This window comes from Triturus cristatus, chromosome 10, assembly GCF_964204655.1.
Source record: "Triturus cristatus chromosome 10, aTriCri1.1, whole genome shotgun sequence".
Classification (NCBI taxonomy): Eukaryota; Metazoa; Chordata; class Amphibia; order Caudata; family Salamandridae; genus Triturus; species Triturus cristatus.
The window spans coordinates 1,191,988,593-1,192,003,076 of record NC_140593.1 but is presented as its reverse complement, the minus strand read 5'-3'; the positions used below and the strand labels follow the sequence as shown (position 1 = coordinate 1,192,003,076).

Genomic DNA, 14,484 nt, shown 5'->3' with positions numbered 1-14,484 from the left:
AAAGTTGGTAAAGATGTTCAAGATTCTTGGAATAGAGGAATGGGAGCCACTACATAAAGAAGAATGTTGTCGACATATGGTGATATTCTGTCTTCCTAGTCCTCCGCTCAGGAGAGGCCTGGAATTAGTGAGTCTCCTCTGATCCAGGCTGCAACGGTTCGAGTATTAAAGCAAACATGAGTGGCGATATGGGACCTCGTTGGAGGGTAAAGACTTGGGACGCTCATCCATTTACCACCACTTGTGCCAAAGGTTCGGTGTAGAGGAGTCGAATCCAAGACAAGAATTGAGGCCAAATGCCCAGGTGAGTGAGCACAGCAAAGTGATAGGACCACTTGGCCGTGTCAAAGGCAATGCACGCGTCAAGAGATAAACCACGGCTCCCTCCTGGATTCTTTTTGCATGTCCTAAGACTCAGTGGAGTTGTCGCAAGTTAAGAGCAGTGTTGCAGCCCGGCATGAATCCAAACTGGTCTGGTTGGACCAGTCTAGAAATAATCAGGATAAGTCGAGGGCCAACAGTTTGGTGAGGATTTTAGCCTCAGCATTTAGCAACAAGATAGGCCAGTAAGAAGCACATTGTTCCGCCACTCTTCCTTCTTTGTGTATCGCATCTATCGAGGCAAGTCTTTGGTCTCTCTGGAGCGTGCCATGTCTCTTGCTCTCTTCAAACATCTTTAGCAGGTGAGGCGACCTGTAAGATACTGTATGTTTTTATAGTTCTATTGACAATCCGTTAGGTTCCAATGCCTTGTCTGAATTTATGACTTTAATTGCTTCTGCCATCTCCTCTTCCGTTAGTTCGCTATCTAAGAGCTGTACCTCCTCAGGTGTCATAGAAGGAAGCGGTCAGTTCACCAGGAGCTCTAGGGAGTCCTGCTCATTAGCCAAAGTCTCTTTGAAATAAATATGGGAGTAATAGGTAGCAAATGCATCCGCAATTGCTTGTGGGTCTCTGAGACACTCTCCGCTATCCGAGCAGATGGCAGCGACCCATCGATTTGCCCTTTGTCGTTTGTCAAGCCACGTGAGGAGTTTCCCGGCTTTGTCACCCTGCTCATACACCTGCTGTTGCGTCCTCGTGTTTGAGGCTCTGGCTGACTCGGTCACCTGGTCTTTATATACTTGTTGTTTGAGGCTCAAGGTGTGTCACACATCCTCACTATCATGTCCTATTAGTTGTGTCTCTAGGTCTAAGATATCTTGATTTAGCACCTCCTCCACTGCCCTCTTGTCTCGCTTATGCCCCACTATTAATGAGAGGGCTTGTCCCCTGATTACCGTTTAATATGCCTCCCAAAGTGTCACCGATGAGGCAACCGAATGCTCATTTTCTTTAAAATAGTGGTCTGTAGTCTGGATGAGCCCCTTCCTGATCTCCGTTATCTTAATTTACCAGGGATTAATGATGATTGCCTTGTTGGACCCTGTCGTGCCTACACTATATTGAGCCCATAATGGGGAATGATCGGAGATCCCTGTCGCTAAGTTATGTTATGTTATGTTAGTAAAACTTATATAGCGCACAGCTACCCAAAGGTGTCCCGGTGCTTGCTACAGTCCTCCTAACTGAGGTTCCGATCAGAGGAATTAAAACAACCATGTTTTGAGCGCTTTCCTAAAAGCAAATAGGCCATTGCAATTTCTTAAGCTAAAAGGAAGTTAATTCCAGGCCTTGGCTGCCCCAACGGAAAAACTTCTGCCTCCCTCTTAGTGGTGGGCACTACAGTGAGTTTTGCTCCTAATGAACGTAACGATCTTCCGGGCACCTACCACTGGAATTGTTGCTTCAGATAAAATGGGCCTGTATCCTGAAGTGCTCGAAAAACCAAACAAAGGGATTTAAAAAGTATTCGCTTTTTTACAGGCAGCCAATGAAGTGTTTTTATTGAGCTTGAGATGGAAGCAAATTTCGGAGTTCCCGTAAGCAGCCTGGCAGCTGAATTCTGGAGCATCTGAAGTTTTTGTAAACTGCGCTCATGGATACTTAAGTAAAGACTGTTACAACAGTCAAGTCTTGACATAATCAAGGCCGTAACCACTGTACGCTTGCAGTCAGCCGGCAAAGGGGGCAGAATTTTCCTCATGGTCCTGAGGGTGTAAGAGGTGGCAGAGACCACGGCATTCACTTGATCACGCATGTCAAGCTGTTCATCCAGCACCACCCCCAGGTTCTTAACTTTCCTGGAGGGTACTGGAAGAGTCCCCATGGCCTCTGGCCACCAACTAGGAGTCCAGAGATTAACGTTGTTCCCAAACCGAATCACCTCTGTTTTGCCAGCATTCAACTTTAAGCAGTTTTGCAACATCCAGCCTTCCACTGCCCCCATACAGTCATGAAGCCTCTCACCCATTGCCTTCTCCTGACCTGGTTGCAAGGAGATGACAATTTGGGTGTCATCTGAATAAGATGGTAAGCAAAAGCCGAAGGATTCAATCAGAGGGGCCAAAGAGGAAACATAAACATTAAAAAGCGTAGGGCTCAGGTAAGACCCCTGAGGAACCCCACAAGGAGGGAAAAAGGTTTGGAAACAAACTCACCCAATGAGACAGTCTGGCATCTGTCTGAGAGGAAGGATTTAAGGAGAGACCAGGCTTTATCTCTCACTCCGCAATCCCATAAACGATCCATCAACACACCATGATGGACCGTATCGAAGGCAGCGGAGAGATGAAGCAAGATCAACACCACCATTCCTCCCTGGTCCAGCCCTCTCCTAATCTCTTCCGTGGATTTAAGGAGTGCAGTTTCAGTACTGTGACCTTCTCTAAACCCAAATTCGGTGGGATCCAAAACCTTAGCTTCGCATAAGTAAGAACTCAATTTAATGTTCATGTATTTTTCCACCAATTTGGAGGGCAGAGGGAGGCGTGAAATGGGGCGGAAGCTGCTTGGGTCTTTACTATCTAGGCTAGGTTTTTTTTAAAGCGGCAGGACAGAAGCAGTTTTCCACAGTTTCGGGAAAAGCCCTTCAGAGAACATAGCATTAAAAAGGGGTGTAAGAGTCCCGGCTAAAGGTTCAGAAGCCAATTTTGCAATTGCTACTGGACACGGATCGTGGGGTGAGCCTGATCTAGCAGATACGAGAAACTTACGTGTGTCTAGGTAGGATATTGGAGGAAAACTATCCATGCTAAATTTTAGTCCCGGCCCTACCTCAACGTCATGGGACAAATCCGCTGATATACTATCGACAGGGTCCTTAAAAGTGCTATAAATAGCTTCCACTTTGGATTGAAAGAACGTATCCATTTCTTCACAGAGTGCCTGGCTGGTTGAAATAATTGTAGGCGGTGGATGTGCAAGCCTGGTAACAACTTTATATAGTTCCTTAGACGAGTTGCTCGCTAATTTAATCTGTCCGGCAAAAAACTCGCGTTTAGTTTCAAAGAGCATCTGTTTATAGTATAGGAGGCCTTGTTCATATAAAGCTCTATCAGTTGGATGATAGTCCTTCCTCCAGGACCGTTCCAGTTGTTTTCATTTCAAATTTTGGGTCCTTAGTTCCTGAGAGTACCAAGGAGCCGTGGGCTGTGTCCTTTTGGGAGTAATTACTTTCTTAGGAGCTAAGATGTGACAGGCATCCTCTATCCAAGCAGTGTACACAACGAAAGCTTCCTTCACCTCCAAGGGCAGAGAAACCTGTGTTGAAAATGGCAGCTCAGTAAGTTCTTTCTCTACTACCTTATTCCAGGCTCTAATTTCCTTTGTTTTCATAGAAGAAGGATCCCTACCCTGGCCTTCCTGGATGGCCAGCTCAAACATAATGGCCGCATGGTCCGACCAGGATAGAGGTAATACATTTGTAACAGAAAGGAATAGGGAATTTGAAAAAATCCCATCTAGCGTGGGCCCTGCCAAGTGAGTAGGTCCCTTCACTAATTGTTTTAACTCGCCACTATTCATTAAATCTAAAAGGTTTAACGTGTCTTTATCCGCGTCGGCCTCTAGATAAAAGTTAAAGTCTCCCAATATAGTGTGCGAGTCGAGACTCAAGCCAGCTTCCAAAAGTGTGCCGACCTCTGCTAAAAACGGATTCCTAGGACCGGGAGGTCTGTACACTAGGATACCCCTAAACATATGATGATCAGAAAGGCTGAGCGAGAAGGATAAAGCTTCGTAAAAAGGATTAATCATTATATCAAAACTAGCTTTAATGGAACTGTGATAAATAACTGCCAGTCCTCCTCCTTTTTTAGAAGGTCTATTTGCAGTGTAGCAAAAAAATCCAGGAGGAGTTGCTTTCGCAAGATCTGGACCAGACGCCTCGTCTGTCCATGTTTCTGTTATAAAGGCTATTTTAACATTACTACCCTCTATTAGGGTTGCGCATTCAACGCTATGTTTCACCAAAGAATTTACAAGTAGACAATTAAATGCAAAAACAGCCTTTTTATTCAGACCCTTCTTCAAAGACTCCCTGGATGGATATGTGATGCCTAACCCTGGGAGGGTTGTTTGATACACCATACAGGTCTTTATTATTGGTCCAGACACTGTACTAGGATCAAAACAAACACAACCAGATGTACTTGTGCACCTATTTAGAGCCAATAACTGTTTGCTAGAATAGGTAAGAGAAGGTATCTTACCTATAGTTGAACAACCAGGGGTTTTGGCGCAGAGCGCAATCCGAGCGCAGACGGGCACAGACGGGCTTGCCTTAGGCGCGCCTTTGACGCGCCCGCGGCGCGTCCGCTGCGCGCTTGCGTCATGTGGGTTTAAATATTATCAGGGCCAAAGAGACTGAACCGCCGACCGCGATTCCCCCAAGATGGCGGCCCCTGTCCCTACAGCAAAGTAGAAGCTCCCCAGGATTCAGGTAAGGTAGAATACAAGTCAAAACAGTTCCTGCCCCAAATTAAAATCCCAATTAAAATATGTTTAAAAGTTCTTAAAACAACTATAGCAGCAATAGTACCTCCAAGCAGCGGAAATGTGCAAATAAATAGTGCGAGTAAACAGCCTGCCGTCTCCCGGCTCAAGCCTCAGGAGATGCAGCGCTGCGCGCTGGCGTCATGTGGGTTTAAATATTATCAGGGCCAAAGAGACTGAACCGCCGACCGCGATTCCCCCAAGATGGTGGCCCCCGCCCCTACAGCAAAGTAGAAGCTCTCTAAAATATGGAAGGTGTGGAGCCAATGATATCAGAAGGTCAATTTGCGAGAGACTGCCGTGAGCCCCCGAGTGGAAAGTATATTCCTGTTTATTAGGATTAAGTGTTCTCCAAATGTCATTCAGGACCAAGGCCGAAAGAAGTTCTGCCAGTCGAGTCTCTGACGCGTGTGGGTCCCTAGGTGGTAGGTGGTCTATACTGTAACACAGTGTCATATTAAAATGTTCCTCCCAACAAAAGCCTCCACATTGAAAATTCAAGCATGAGGGCTCCCAAGTCAGGCAACGCTGCCCTGTGCAGAGTCAGTGGCACATATACCGAGAGGATGTTGATCGTTTCCCCCTCCCATGTACCCGAGAGGGACGCAAATTTACCTAACATGTCCGACCATGTCTTAACCACTGTAAGGGGAAATAGTTTCCTGAGAAGTATCCCCGTGCCTCGGATCCCGAAGTATAACCCGTGTTTACCACCATTTTGTATTCCCAGCGGTCTAGAGCTCCACAGGCATTATCCATAAGGTGGGTTTCTTGCAATGGGGCAATGTCAGGGGAATGCCTCTTAAAAAACTGGAGCTCTATTCCAATAAATAAAGAGTAATGTTGCCCACCTCAATGGTCCGCTGCTTATAACCATACAATATGACAGACAATATCAAAGGCAGAGAGGCAACAATAACAACTAGAAATAAGTAGAAAAGAGGTACTATTCCAAGTTTAATCTTATCCTCCCACGCGGCACTGATTCCCCGCCTGTGCGGGCGAACAATGCAAGTGGGCGGAGTCGTGACGGAACCACTCCGTCATGAGCACAGCGCGCCCGTGGCTCATGACGGAGTGGTTCCGTCAAGAGCATGGCGGCGCTGCGCTCACCCCGAACCCCCCCAGTGCCGCGGCAAAATTCGTGCCGCGGCGAAGGGGTTAAGGTTAATTTAAGTGTAAGAAATAAAGTAGCTAAGTTGTCCTTCACAGAATTCGAAACACCTTTATTTTTAAAGACATCTTTCAGCAAAAGTTTAAAAATATGATAGTCTGTTAAAATTTCAAAAAGTGTATATCATTAACATGCAGAACCATTTCACCTTAGTACATGAGATTATATTGAGAAATATATATATATTTTTCAAAAGCAATAATCTTCAAACATGAATTTAGAAACTTTCATTCTCCACCCCCACACCCTGATAACAAGGCCAATAGTGAACAAAGAGGCAAGTCAGTTGTTATGTGCACTCTTTGGGTAAAGGCTTGGGTTTATATTATACATGAACAACATTATGGTTTATTTAGCCAAACACAGCAGTGGGTATTGTACAGCACAAATCCTGAAATCGTGTATTTCGAGATTCTCATAAGTGAGAGTGAAAAAGGAGGGAAAGTGAAGTAAAACAATTGCCTGGGATCACACAATTTAGCTTAGTGGAGAAGACGGGATGAATACCAAGCTTTTGGTTTCATATTGTGCAATTCAGACACTAGATGTATATTACTTGTTCCCTCTACACCCACTTTATTGCCAATACCCCCGACCGCCAACCTGCTGGCATTATTGCAGCCCTCCGTCACATCAGAGACCAAGCCTGGTGGCCCCTGGGAAAATGTTTGCGAGTACCCATGCTCCAGACCATTTACATTCCACGCCAGTAGTCGAATTTCAGGGATGTTCTTATCTGCCATACTTGGAATACCTAGCTGTGTCTTGTTCCTCCCGCTTCAGGCCGGCCCAACCCCCTTATGCAGCGGGGAGAAATCGCCTTGGGATCTTTTTTTTTTACAGAGTTTTATATAGCGTGAACTTGACATGAAGGTATCGGGTATCAGAGTGCTTTAGATGAGCACCAGTTGCGTTGCATGAGGATACATTCATTTTTGTTAGGCACGGGGAAATTAAAGGATTTGCCCAGAATCACAGGATGTTCCGCATCCCTGCCGAGACTCGAACCTTGTTCCCCAGATTTGAGGTCGACTGCCCTAGCCATTAGGCCACATACTCTCCGATCATGCTGTGTGGTGTGGAGTGGCGAATGTCAATTGTCATCCTCGTGTCGCAGTACATAGTGAGAAAAAAACAGTTTAAACACAATGAAGCCACTTCAACCCCCCCATGCCCTCCCCCCCTTAGAACAACCACCCCTCCCCACATCCCTGCTTGACGGACCCAGAAATGCCCCCCAACTCAGCAGAGCGCCTGTCCTCCCATCACCACAAAGAAAAAACTCAGGAGACCGTGAACCTCCCGTGTACCCAACCCTCTTCCCCGTAAAGGTCGGACCGTTGCACCACTGATCCAGTTAGGATAATACCCCAACACCATTAGATGGACAGGCTTCAGAGGCTACAGTCACTTCAAATCGACAGGGGCACCATATGGCGAATACAGTGTGAGCGCCCACCTCACCACAGGGAGCTCAGGCCGCCCCTACACAGAAGCCAGAATAGAGCGTCACCGCTACATCTTAAGGAGCTTCAAAGAAAGGATATCACCCAACGTAGCCCATACAGGTCTCGTCGTTAGTTCTCCTGGTGAGTTAATAATAGGTCCTCCGCCCGTTCAGTGTTCTCCGTGGAGTGACCACCAGGTGCCGTCAATCTCCCCCTCCGCCTCTCACGGTGCCCCTTGGGGTCAGGGCCACCGACAGTTCGCCACCACTCAAGCCACTCCCATGCCTCTTCCGGTGTATCAAAAAAACATGCCTTACCCTCGGCTTCAATGCACGACTTTGCTGGAAAGAGCATTAAGTATCTCACTCCCTTTTCCCTCAGGGACTTCTTGACTGCTAGAAAGTTGTGTCTCTGCCGCTGACCGCGGCCCCCGCAGGGGGCCACTCGGCGGTCGGCGCCTTAGTGGCCCCGGGGCCCCGGTCACCCCTCCCCACTCCCTCCCTTCGGGGGGGGGGGCAGGGACACAGACTAGAGCCCCCCTCCGTGTCAGGGCCGGAAGTGACGCGCAATGCGCGTCACTTCTGGGCCCAGGTGTGAGGGGGAGGCTATTTAGCCTTCCCCCACCCTCACTGGCGTCCTCTTTTGTCGCCCACCTCGCCTTTTGTCGGTCGCTGTCTCGGGGTCTGTGGCCGTCGACATCGCCTCGCGGGTCCCGCCGTCACCATTTGCTGTACTTAGGTGAGTCTTGCTTAACCCTTCTCGCCCCGGCCCCGTCCCTGGGCAGTACCAGGTCAACGGGGCCCTGTGGCCCGGATTGCCACGGGCGGGGAGGGCGCAAGTTGGGCCACGATGGCTCAGGGCCTTGTGAGGGATGTTGTCCGGTTGCGTGCGCGTACCCCCACACCCCCCACCCCTTTTCAGCATAGCTTAGAAGCATCGTCCGCTTAGCGTTTTGTGGCCAGCCTCTCCTGGGGCTTACGGCCGGGGGGGGAGTTTTCGCCCGTCCTTGAGTGCGGGAACCTGTCTCGAACTAGGAGAGAGTCTGCCGGCCGGTTGTGAGTATGGGTCTCGGGGTGCTTTCCCCCTTGCCCCTGCGGGTGCCCACGGGGCATGGCGGCGCCTTGGTCCGGGGATCTCCGCCCTGGCTGTGTGTCGCTAGGGGGAGGGCCTAACGGTTAGCGCGCACGGCACCGCACCTGGGGGGACACGGTTTCGGGTCTCTATGAAAGCATTCAAGGTCGTGGGTTCGTGTCCCATCGGGACGTTAGTGGCGCCCCGTGGAAAGGTTTCGTGGCCTAGCGGTCAGCGCCGCGGCCCGTTGGCGCGCGGGAAAGCCGTTTCGAATCTTGCCTTGTTTTCGACATCCTGCGATAAGAAATGTATACGTCCTGTAGTGAGTGACTAAACCAGAAATTGGCTTGCTATTGATTTACAAGCACAAACGAGCTTAAATTACAGTACCTATTAACATGCTAAGGGTTGTGAAGCATAGCATATCCTCATAGGCGGGGGGGGCGTGTGCGTCGGCGGGCACCGGGAGCTGGTTACGTTCACGGAGCCTGCTGCCCTTCAAAGGTCCAGGTCAGGTTTGGCTTCCCCTCGGACACGGGTCAGGGGCACCAATGGCCGGTGGCATAGGCGCTGGGCCCATGTCTCCTTTTGCTCCCTGTCTGCAGCGCCCCTCCATGCGGGGGGCCGGCACGCGCGCTCATAACTGCGGGTCGAGCGTGCGCAATGTAAATACAACATGCATATTGAATGTGGAGCCGATTCATTCCCAGAGCTCCCAGAATTTCGGGTCGAGCGCTCAATATTTAAACATGATAGGCCTAATGAATGCTTAGACGGCCATTTCAAGTGCTCCAAGTAATTGAGCGCGCGCTTATGAATCAAACGGGTGGAACGCTATTACGGCCTATTTAACGCGCTCGGATACCGTCGGGCCTAGCTCGCGCGCGACGCAGCACTACATAGGGGGCGATGGCTAAAATGGGCAACAGAAAGTTCAGTGGTGTGGCGCAGGCGCGCACCATGTTGCCTGCCAGGTTCGAGGTGGGGGTAGGGGTAGAGGCGAGCAGGGTGTGCATTGTAAAAGTGATATGTATGAACATCTGTTTCCCCCCCCCCCCCAGCCCACTACCCCCCCCTCCCTTCTTCGATTCAGTTGCGCTATTTCCTGTTTGGCTAGTTCTTGTGCTTATGCTGGTTTCTCTTTCAGTACATTCGTCCGTATTCGGTGACTGGAGGATTATTAAGTGGCAACAGAGAAACGCGAGCCAAACATCCTCCGTATTCGGGTCTTGGACGGGAGTAAGTACGGGCAGGTGGGGAAGGGGGTACCGTTCGGAGTAGCATTGGCACTCTGGAGCAACGAATCTGCCTCAAAGGGGGCGAACAGGAGGTTAATTGTCTCTCTTTCCCATTTGCAGATAAGAGAGAGCAACTGTTAAGAGATGGACAGCCAAGGATTATCCCCCCCCCTTTTCACACCAGGGACACAGGTTGAGGAGTCCGTGCCGGGCACTTCGGAGGAAGCCCGGATTGCCGCCTTCTTGGAGCTGACAAGGGCCAAGGGTTTAGCTTGGGCAACTGAACTATTGAAAGCCAGTAACCCCCCAGACTCTGGGATATCGATTGACGTTCCATCTACAGATAAGGATGTAGGGGAGGTTGCGGGCCCGTCGCGGTCGAAAAGAATTCGCCGCCCCACGAGCAAGGACTTTCCGGTTGAGCAACCGCCGGCACGAAATAGAGCGGCTCCCCTTCACAGGGCCTCAATGACCCCCCAGGCGGCGGTTGGTTTGGGGACGGGGCCGCACAACGTACTGCCTTGCCCTCCCCAGGCGACATTTGCATCAGCGGAGGATCTGGGTAAGCTTTCAGACACTTTAAAAGACTTCATGGCTGAGGTCAGATCCGGTCTGTTGCTTGCCAGGTCACCCCTAGGGGTCGGCCCGTCCGCCCCACCGCCACCGAGTGTGACCCCGGGGCCGGGGGGCTTCACGCAGGTCTGGGGCCAGCAGCCGGCTGTGGTCGAACCTCCTCCGCGGCCCCCCCCCCCCAGCTGCTGCTGTGGCTGAGGCCGCGGCAAGTGCAGTCAATCCCGCAGTAGTGGTTCCCCCGGTGGTACCCATGCCGGCACCAACGCTAGCCGTAGCGCCTAAGCCTCTAGTTACTACGGCCCCGCTAGTGTCGGGCCGCTGCTCACTCGCTTGGATGGTCCCTTTAGTGGCCAAAGAGGGGATTTGGCGCAGGGAATTTATCGATATCTTCACCCTTCTCATGCATGGGGCAGAGGGGGTAGATACCAGGAGGATGGACAACAAGGAAGAGGACAAGAGGGTGCGGTATCATTTATATCCTGCAAAGAATATTGGGACCTGGGGTCAGGCCTTTGCCATCTTTGCGGCAGTAATAGTGGAGAAATTCCCAGACGAAGGGCCAGGTCTCTTCCACTATGCAAGCGTGATTACAGAAGAGGCTGCTAAGAGTGGGGGCATGGGATGGTACCACTACGACTGTGACTTCCGCAGACAGAGAGCAATCTGCCCAGATCTTGAGTGGGACCAGTTGGAGGTCCGGTTATGGGTAAAACACATGGGCAAGCATACTGAGGGGTCAACGACAAAGTCAGGTACAGAGAGTGGTGTCAAGAGCAAGGAGGATAAACAGGAGGGGAAATGGCAGAGCAGGAAGTCCTTTCTCGGCGGTCGTGGGGGGGGTCGCAAGCCTGGCTTTCGGGCACGGTCTTCTGGAACTTGCAGGCTCTTCAATGCAGGGTTCTGCTCTTGGGACAAAACATGCCGTTACTCACACAATTGCAGTGTGTGCGGGGCACCCCATGCCGCCACCGTATGCTCCAAGCGCGACACTCCCGACAAGCCTTCCTCGAGCAAGTAGCCCAAGGGGGGTTCTCCCACCTGCGCTTTGGCCCCCTGCGAACACATCTGCCAGCGCGCATGACCTTGCCCCACATGATCACGTGAAAGGCCCCTCTCCCATCAGCGTAAAGAACCTCCTTACCGCCCTCCGCGGATACAATAGCAGTGAAGGGTCCCTCATTTCTGAGGGTTTCATAGACGGTTTCCGCATTCCTTATCAAGGCCCCTTAGTGAGCAGGGATGCGGAGAATCAGAAATCAGCTAGGGAACACCCGGAGGTAGTGCGGGCTAAAATAGCGAAGGAGGTGTCTTTGGGCAGGGTGGCGGGCCCATTTTCCTCCCCCCCTATGCCCCACTTTGTGATTTCTCCCCTGGGGGTGGTACCAAAAAAGGAGCCAGGGGCTTTTCGACTTATTCACAACCTATCACACCCAGAAGGGGACTCCGTGAATTCCTGGCTTGACGAAGGTAGATGCTCAGTGTCTTACTGCTCTCTAGACTTGGCAGTCGACATGATCAGGAGGGCAGGGAAGGGAGCCTGGTTGGCCAAGTCTGATATCGAATCGGCTTTCAGGCTGCTGCCAGTACACCCTGACAGCCAACACCTTCTGGGCTTCAAGAGGGGGGACCAGGTCTTTTACGATAGGTGTATGCCCATGGGTTGCTCGGTGTCTTGTGCGTACTTTGAGGCGTTCAGCTCCTTCCTACAGTGGGCCTTAACAAACAGGTATGGCATTGAGGGAGTGACCCACTACCTGGACGATTTCCTGTTCATCGGGGGAGCTGACTCGCAAGATTGCGCAAGGGCGCTGCAATGTTTCAAGGAATTGGCAGGACACTTGGGCGTGCCTTTAGCTCCTGGTAAGACCGAGGGTCCGGCGCAGGTTTTGGTATTCTTGGGCATCGAGTTGGACACGGTGAAGGGCGTGTCCCGACTCCCTGCGGATAAGGTACAGGCCTTGCGTCAGGAGATTTGCGATCTACTGGGTAGGGACAAGGCTACGCTGGGTGAAATCCAATGCCTGCTAGGGACTCTGAATTTTGCGGTAAAGGTCATACCCATGGGGAGGGTCTTTGCCCGCAGGTTAGCAAGGGCGACCGCTGGTATAAAAAAGAAACATCACTGGGTCAAGCTGGGGTCAGGTTTGAAACAGGATCTGGTTGTGTGGAGCGAATTCCTAGCCCGCTTTAACGGGACGGTAATTTGGAAGCAGCCCTGGATTGACAGTCAGGAGCTTTGTCTTTTCACAGATGCCTCAGGCAGGGAAGGTTTCGGGGCTATCTTGGGTGAGGAATGGTGCGCTCAGGGATGGCCCAATGTTTGGCGCAGGGCCACCAAAAATGTTACTGTTCTGGAGCTCTTCCCGATTGTTGTTGCACTACACCTATGGCCTGCGGCGTTGTCGGACAGAAAGGTGGTATTCTGGTCTGACAACATGGCGGTCGTCCAGGCAACCAACAACCAGTCCGCCAGGTGCCGGCTGTTGCAGTGCTTACTAAGGGAGTTGGTCCGGGCTTGCCTGCGCATCAATGTAGAGTTTAAAGCCAGGCACATTGAGGGTATTCAAAATGTGGCAGCTGACGCTCTTTCTCGTTTTCAGTGGCTCCGATTCAGGGAGGCCTGGCCGCGGGCGAGAGCGCAGATGACCCCATTCCCGGACCATCTATGGAGGATCCTGCAGTGGGACTGAGCCTGAAGGCGATGGGAGAAAGAGCTCTGGCCCCAGGTACCAGGAAGCGTTACAGCGCCCACATGGCAACATTCAGAGCAACTTCTGTAGCGCTGGGTACTTCAGGGGCTGCGTTGGTGTCCCAGGTCCGAGCATTTCTGGTGTGGGCTAGGGGACAGGGGAAAAGCCGTTCATGGGTAGGCAGTCACTTGGCGGCCGTAAGCCACAACACCAGGTTGTCCGGCGGGGCGGATCCCACTAACTCCTATCCCATCCGGGCCGCCTTGAAGGGTTGGGCTAGGGAGGAGCCCAGGGTCCCTGATAGTCGAGCCCCCATCGATTTCGAAATTCTGAAAGGCATGCTAGGGGCCCTCGAGCTAGTTACCTATTCTCATTACGAGGCCACGCTGTTTTCAGCCACATTCTGCTTAGCATTTTTCGGGGCCTTCAGAGTCAGCGAGCTAGTGGCTAGGTCCAAGGTCGACTGTTCAGGGGATGCGCTGGCAATTTCAGATGTGTCTATCTCCGGATCACTGACCATTCATTTACGCAAGTCCAAAACTGATCAGGCGGGGCGGGGGATCAGGGTGGTTCTTCAGCCCCTAGGTGACCCCAGGTTCTGCCCAGTACAATGGGTAAAGGCGCTTTTGGAGTACAGACCCCCCGGCCCTGGTTATCTTCTGTTGCATTCGAATGGTACCCCCGTGACTAGATACCAGTTCGAGCAGGTAATCAGGGCCAGTCTGGCCAGGGCGGGGCTCGCCCGGCCGGACAGAAGGTACTCCAGCCACTCCTTCCGCATTGGCGCAGCCACCGCCGCTCACCTGGCGGGATTAGAGGCCGCACAGGTGAAGAAATTAGGGCGTTGGGAATCTGATTGTTATAAGAGATATGTTCGCCCGTGAGGCAGGCTTTAGTTAATGTGTTTTGCGATGTTTATAGTGTGTATCGTTGGAATCACCCTTTCTGATTAAAATAACTTGTGTGTACACCATGTCTCCTCTTTATTAGGACGAGTGGTGTGGGTGATCGGGCATTCATTTGTCGCCCGGGCTGCCCAATGGGCGTCGCACCGGAATTGGATGCGGCACTTCTCTCAGACCCAAGTGGAATGGATGGGGGTGCCGGGGATGAGATGGTTCGAACTCAGGAATAAGATCGAGCAGAGACTAAGAGCACACGGATCCACCTTGCCCCACCTGTTGGTGATCCACCTTGGTGGGAACGACCTCGTTACTCTAGGGAGACGATTGCTGCTATTAGCCATGAAAAGAGACTTAGGGGAAATCTGCAAGCGTCTGGGCGAGTGTGAGATCGTGTGGTCAGAGATCATCCCCCGCAGGTCCTGGCGGGGGGCTAAATCCTTAGAAGCGGTAGAGCACTCCAGGAGGCGCATTAATGGAGCAATGCGTAAGTTCACGTCCCAAAGGGGTTTG

General features: G+C 51.5%; 1 pseudogene; it reads right to left on the bottom strand.

The window, feature by feature from the left end:
* Positions 1-1,768: 1,768 nt before the first annotated feature.
* LOC146797011 (H/ACA ribonucleoprotein complex subunit DKC1-like) overlaps positions 1,769-14,484 on the bottom strand; it is a 74,998-nt pseudogene continuing 62,282 nt past the window's right edge.